Consider the following 7,500-nt stretch of genomic DNA (forward strand, 5'->3'; position numbering starts at 1 on the left):
TAATTTCCCTCCTCACATTCGAACCATCCTAACGATGTCTCGGTTGTTTAACGTCGGTCACCTTTCCGGGCAAGAGGGGCATGATCTCTCCAAGTCAGGTCAAGCCAGGCGACACCGCTTTTGTTGCTGGGTGTGACATATGGACGACATTATGTCATTGAAATGCGTCCGTAATAGCTACCAAATATCAAGATATCCTGACTAGAAGATACGTTTATAAATTATGTTTAGCTTTTAGGCACAGGATGTGCAGAAATAGAGTACAGCATATGCTTGTCTTATTGTGTTTGAATTTTTATTGCCGTTCTTGACTGGTACGGGTTGTATAATATATACTGATGTTGTGTCAAATACATATACAAACCCATTCCAGTCAAGAACGGCACAAAATTCCAAACACAATGAGACAAGCATATACAGGCATTAACGAGTTATCAGTGCGAGGGGAGAGCGATAACGCCAATATACAGTACACCAGAAATACCATTACATATTTACAGTGTACGAGCGTGTGTGAGACGTGTGGGGTACAATATTCAAAGATAGGACGTAGTTACAATCACTGTTCAAAAGTCACTCATGAATGTCAGAAGCAAGAAGTAGGACAATGCCTTATACTATACATGTGATCAATGACCAAGTTCTCTCTCTCTCCATCAAGCCCGGACCACGACGTTAAAGATCTAAGGGTTGCTCATGAATGACAGTGGCAAGGGGCAGTGACAAGGCCCTAGCAGGAAAATGCCCTAGAGACTGACCATATATACATATGATCGGCGACCAACTCCCCTCTCCATCCAATCTAGGACTAGGGAGAGCAAGGCAATGGCTGCAGATGAATCACTAGGTAAACCTACAGGTTCCGCCAAACCCACCTCCCAAGCTCACAAGTTTGGCAAGATTGTTGTCATCACTAGAAGCTACAAAGCTTGCGTGTGTCTCTAACTCCCGTTCAAAAGATTGCCAGGCATGGAGGTTTCTAGTCGGTTACAGTGCATCTTGTATTTCCTAGACACCAAGATACAAACATTTCACCATCTCTTTCACGAAACATAACAAGCATTTTCATAGTCTCCTTTCCGCGGAGTTCTTTTCCCTATGGTATTGTAGTTCATACTTTCCACCTGATTGAACCACCTTGAAAAATACTACCCCATCTTTCAACCTAGACTAAGCATTTACTTATCTCTGCTGGGTATAGTTCTCAACAATTCATTACTGCATTAGTTTACACAACCCGTCAAAAATGGCAGCTAAGTATTTAAACATGCACACACATACGCATACGTACCACCTCCTTCCCCCTACCCCGGGACGGGGAGAGACTGAGTAGTTATACCTGTAGCAATGCTGCTGAGTATGACCAGAAATAATAATAATAATAATAATAATAATAATAATAATAATAATATTAACAATATATATATATATATATATATATATATATATATATATATATATATATATATATATATATATATATATACATTTATACAGTTTATATATATATATATATATATATATATATATATGTATGTATATATATATATATATATATATATATATATATATATATATTATATATATATATATATATATATATATATATATAAGGCCAGACACTTGCTCTTTATTATACAGGTGAGATGTCAAAGGCATAAAATTCTTATACACGACATATACTTACATTATTTGCATTAACAATTTCCACTTCACTTCCACAATGGCAAGTTGGCTCGGCCCTCACTTCATGCATTCCAACTTTTGGCTCCAAAGATGAACCTCGTCTTATTTACAGGAACTTGAATAAAAAGCCTCTTTGTCACATTTATGTTGTGACTCAAAGCTTCTCTCATCATAATATTTATACATTCTTCCACTCAAACCCTAATTCTATCTAGACTTTCGATTGCCCTTCAAACTTCAATTAAATAATATTCACTTAAAAACTTTCACCAATCTGTGCGGCTTTTCTTCACTGTCACCAATCAAGTCTGTAACGTCTGCACACATCAACCTTTCCCTACCCAATCAAAAACGTTTCCTGTTCCACAATATTTTGCTTAACTAGATACGCTGTCACTCATACTTCTTTAATTACTACGGTCATTCAAATATCTAAGATATACAAAGGAGGAAAGTCCACATATAAACACTAATCTTTCCTTCTAACCCTAACGTCATGTCAGGAATAAAATTTTACGATGATGATCAGTTTTACCGGAGTCATTTCTAAACAGTGTCAAATTAAATTTCCTTATCATAGACAGATCATCTGAACTTGGTTTAAACCACAGAGCTGAGAAAATAAATTCATAGTACTAAATACCTCTCCCAGAATACTATTCTACCTGCCAGATTTTGTCTGAAGTTTTCTGACTCTGATCAGACGATTAAAACTTAGTGCTCAAAGTTACGGCAAAATAAACACGCCCGTTCATTTACATAAACACCCCCTCAAAATGTCTCTAAGCTCCTTTAACTTCTCCCTTCACATAAGATGCACAAGGTTTACTAGTTTTAAATCAAAGATCATCTTGTTGGTACTGAAACGCATCAATTGTGGTTTTAAAAACATTTTATACAAAGACCCGTCGTTGAAAGAGAGACACCTGTTAACCGCAAGATATACATAAAAAAAAAACCTTAAGAGCAAAATAAATGAAGAATTATCGAACCTTAGCCTAACTTGTTGAGCCGTTTCATAGAAATTTCAGCTACTGCTACCAGTACTACTAACGCTAGTATTTTAAGGCGACGTCACTGTTTTATGTCTAATATTGAAATGAAAAAGCCTAATTATATATTTTTCTTTGTAACTTTGCAAACAGATAAATAAAATTTGTATTTTTCTCGTATCATCATCATCATTATCATCATCATCATCATCATCTCCGTCTATTACACAAAGGGTCTAAGTTAGACTTCGCCAGTCGTCTCTATCTTGAGCTTATCGCGAGAATTATAAATAGTGCGATTACCAAGATAAGGAAATCATCGCGATAAAAGTTAGATTCAAAGAGGAATTACATTCCTACAAAGATGAATCAAACATCAAACCTCTTTTGTGACTTCTCTCTCATATATCATCTTCAAAGTCTTGATCGATGGATTATCTCTCTCTCTCTCTCTCTCTCTCCTCTCTCTCTCTCTCTCTCTCTCTCGTGTTATATTATCGACGACTTTTTCTTGATATTGTAAATCAATTTTCACAACAAAAAAATAATAATTAATATGACGATTACAAAACTAAAATCAACAACAGTTATTACAACCACCTCCCCCCCCCCCAAAGAAAAAAAAAAAAGAAAAATAGACAAGTTGTCCTTGCTTAAGTCATCGTTGATTTGATTTTATAGCTTCAACCTTACAACAACAATAATGATATGAATAACAATGATGAACATAAAAATTATGCAATAACTTACATTGGCCATAAGCTGTTTCCCGTTAGCCATTTTCGTTTCCTAAACTTGAATTTCTAGGGGGTGTTCCGTAACACAAAAGATCACAGCAGGTTACGTTCTTCATGGTCTAAATGGCCTTGCTAAACCTGAAAAAAAAAAAGAATTTTACAAATTGGAGAAATAATATGAACGGATGTCTACATATATGCATACGTATATACATACACACAGTACATATATATATATATATATATATATATATATATATATATATATATATATATATATATATATATATATATATATATATGTAAGTATGTATGTTTGTATATACATAAATAATTAAATAAATATATATATATATATATATATATATATATATATATATATATATATATATATATATATATATATATATATAAATATATATATATATATATATATATATATATATATATATATATATATATATATATATATACATACATATATATATATATATATATATATATATATATATATATATATATATATATATATATATATATGATACATTTTGCACATTTAGACGAGTTTTTTCGTATTCAAATAAGCCATATATTTTTGATACATTAATGTCTGAATTCTCTTAACAACCTCGGGATCAGAGCCCCAGGCGAAATCACACAAACGCAAGAGTTTGTAACCGGCTGGGAGTCGAACCCTGGTCCGGCAAACTTGTATAGACAGTGACTACCACATGGCCACGAAGAAAGTAGTAGTAGTCACTATCTATACAAGTTTGCACGGACCAGGGTTCGGACTCACGGCCGGTTACAAGCTCTTGCCTTTGTGTCATTTCACCTGGGGCTCTGATCCCGAGGTCGTTTAAGAGAATCCAGCCATTAATGTATCAAAAATATATGGCTCATTTGAATATATATATATATATAATATATATATATATATATATATATATATATATATATATGTGTGTGTGTGTGTGTATACATACATACACACACGCACACACACACACACCACACACACACATATATATATATATATATATATATATATATATATATATATATATATATATATATATTGTTGTGTGTGTGTGTGTGTGTGTGTGTGTGTGTGTGTGTGTGTGTGTGTGTGTGTGTGTAGTAGTAGTAGTAGTAGTAGCCATCCGTTGAGATACTACCACTAGAGTTATGGCGTCTTTTGACTGGCCAGACAGTGCTACACTAGATCCATCTCTCTGGTTACCCTTTACCTACACATCCACCGAATAGTCTGGCCTATTCTTTACATATTTTTCCTCTGTCCTCATACACCTGACAACACTGAGATTACCAAACAATTCTTCTTCTCCCAAGGGGTTACTGCACTGTAATTGTTCAGTGGCCACTTTTCTCTTGCTAAGGGTAGAAGAGACTCTGGCTATGGTAAGCAGCTCTTCTAGGAAAAGGACACTCCAAAATCAAACCATTGTTCTCTAGTCTTGACTAGTGCCATAGCCTCTGTACCATGGTCTTCCACTGTCTTGGGTTAGAGTTCTCTTACTTGAGGGTACACTCGAGCACAATATTCTATCCAATTTCTCTTCCTCTTTTGTAAAAGTTTATGTAGTTTATATAGAAGATATTTACTTTAATGTTGTTACCCTTCTTAAAATATCTTATTTTCCTTTTTTCCTTTCCTCACAAGGCTATTTTTCCTGTTGGGGGGCCCCTGGTCTTATAGCATCCTGCTTTTCCAACTAGGGTTGTAGTTTAGTAAGTAAGTAAGTAAGTAAGTAATTAATAATAATAATAATAATAATAAATAATAAATATATATATGTTGTATATATATATATTTATATATATATATATATATATATATATATATATATATATATACACACATACATACATACACACACACCACACACACACACACACATATATATATATATATATATATATATATATATATATATATATATATATATATATATATATATATATATATATATATATATATTCAGCAAATGCATCTTTGTAATTGAGCCAAACAAGTGGAGTCAGCAGTACAAATAATGTAGTTCATAACAAATGTGTACACGGGTGTTGATTTTCACTCTACTCTGTGCACACAAGACTTAGATTTCAAATTAGACAGAGAAAATACTTTATGTTAGACAAGCCTCAACAAATAATGGCTATTCTTAATAATTTTTTTTATTTATGGGATTAAAGTCAGACGTCAAAATTTATGAGATCCTCGCGATAAGATTATAATAAATCATTGTAATTGCTAAATATATATTTCATTATAATTACGTTTAGGCATATAACATATTACAAACTAGTCATTAACATAAATATCCCTTTTTTTTACTCTAAAAACAAATGTGCGTCTAGGAGAATAATTTACATATATAAGGTCAAAAATAAATCGTGATTTTTCATTCTTAAAGACGCATTTCATACCATTAAATAAAATTATTTACAAGACAAATAATGTCTTAAATGTTAAATAACATTTCAATAAACAGTTACTTAGCTTTCGGTATTTCATATTATCTGCCATTCCCGAAATTAAAAAAAAAAAAAAAAAAAAGATTTCAAGATAAACTATAAATAGTAAAAGGAGCAGAATGATTATTTCGAACACACGGCGATTCGTTATCAATTTCATGAACGATAAACAATATAGGTTTAAAGCTGAACTCTCTCTCTCTCTCTCTCTCTCTCTCTCTCTCTCTCTCTCTCTCTCTCCTCTCTCTCTCTCTCTCTAAAATTAGCTCCGGCTGAGCAACCTCTCGAAATAGCACAACCTCTGAAGGTTATCAATTTATAAATCAAGACCTCATAGAAGAGGTTAATTTCAACCTTCGACGCCTTCAGGAAGTAACTGCTGTGCCGAGAGTCACTCACTCAGAAGTATGGATGCCCATTAGCGCGCTAATTACTCACCAAAACTCTACCTCAATCACCCAAAGTGTCCCATAAATCGTCGTACATCAGGCGGATGGCGTAAAAATCAAGCATCGTACACCACGACCAAAAACTCTCTTCCACGTCTCTCGCATACTGATGTCGTTTCAATTAATTGTCTTGCCGAGTTACTGGTGATCGTAGAAATAAGTAGTGATTACATTAAATTTGGTCTTAAGCCCGCAGGGGTTCCTGCTTATTTGAGCAGCAAGCTCATTAATTAATTTATTTTAGTCCATAGTTGAGTCATCAAATATGAGAAGAGAAGCTGGTGTTTGATTGCATGAAAACATATTGGATTTCTATTTTGATTTATGAAATTGGGATATAGGGCCCGGCCTGGGGCCTGTGAGGCCGTTCGGCATCCAAAACCCATTTGGGGGTAAATCCTGCAGTTGAATTTTATAAGTAAAAGTTAGCAAATGTTAGACGGCAAGAAGGGAAAAGGGATTAGGGAACAGAGGTAAAGATGAAAAGCAAGTGCATCTCCGGCCAAAAGGAACACCATTATGCCATCGTGTATTTACTTACGTCCTTCTTGCATGTAGTATATTCATAAGCGTTTTTAGTTTCCTTTTTTTCCTAAGTCATCATACATTGGGCCAGAGCCGAATAAAATTCGGGCTAATCAATTTATAAAAGAATGTCACGATTATATAAAGTGTCATAACATGCGAGCTTAAAATTACCAATTCTTTAAAATCATTTTTTTAAGGGTCGGAGTAATTTCCTATAGTTTTAATACATTATTGTATTGACTTTCTGCCCTTCCTAGTCACATCCAATTCGGGAAATACTTTAGAAAATACAATGGTATTTTTATACAAGTGTGCATATGTAGAACATGTGTACTCCTTTTTGCATATTTTGTTTTTCAAAGGTAAAATGGCTGATGCCTCTAGGTTTTTTCCCCCCACTTACGAAATCTATTTTACGAAGATTTTTTAACAAAGGATGCTTATGGAATTTCTTATAATGGGGGTTAGGTTAGATTAGATTGAATTTATGATTAAGCCATATGGTGCACCGCTGGGACCTGGGAGGCTATTTAGGGCCCAGGTGCAAAAGGGGAAAAAACCCCGCAATTGCATTATGAAATTAATGTCGAGAGGTTGGACAACAAGAAA

General features: G+C 33.7%; 1 protein-coding gene and 1 long non-coding RNA gene across 2 annotated transcripts in view; one reads left to right on the forward strand and one right to left on the reverse strand.

The window, feature by feature from the left end:
* Positions 1 to 7,500, forward strand: part of LOC137624786 (uncharacterized) — a 137,285-nt gene that overhangs the window by 66,307 nt on the left and 63,478 nt on the right. The window lies entirely within an intron of this gene.
* Positions 3,434 to 7,500, reverse strand: part of LOC137624529 (uncharacterized) — a 16,530-nt gene continuing 12,463 nt past the window's right edge. Inside the window, exon 3 of the long non-coding RNA XR_011040746.1 lies at positions 3,434 to 3,553. This is a non-coding gene — a long non-coding RNA (uncharacterized lncRNA). The remainder of the gene's footprint in view (positions 3,554 to 7,500) is intronic.

This window comes from Palaemon carinicauda, chromosome 31 (genome assembly GCF_036898095.1).
Source record: "Palaemon carinicauda isolate YSFRI2023 chromosome 31, ASM3689809v2, whole genome shotgun sequence".
NCBI lineage: Eukaryota > Metazoa > Arthropoda > Malacostraca > Decapoda > Palaemonidae > Palaemon > Palaemon carinicauda.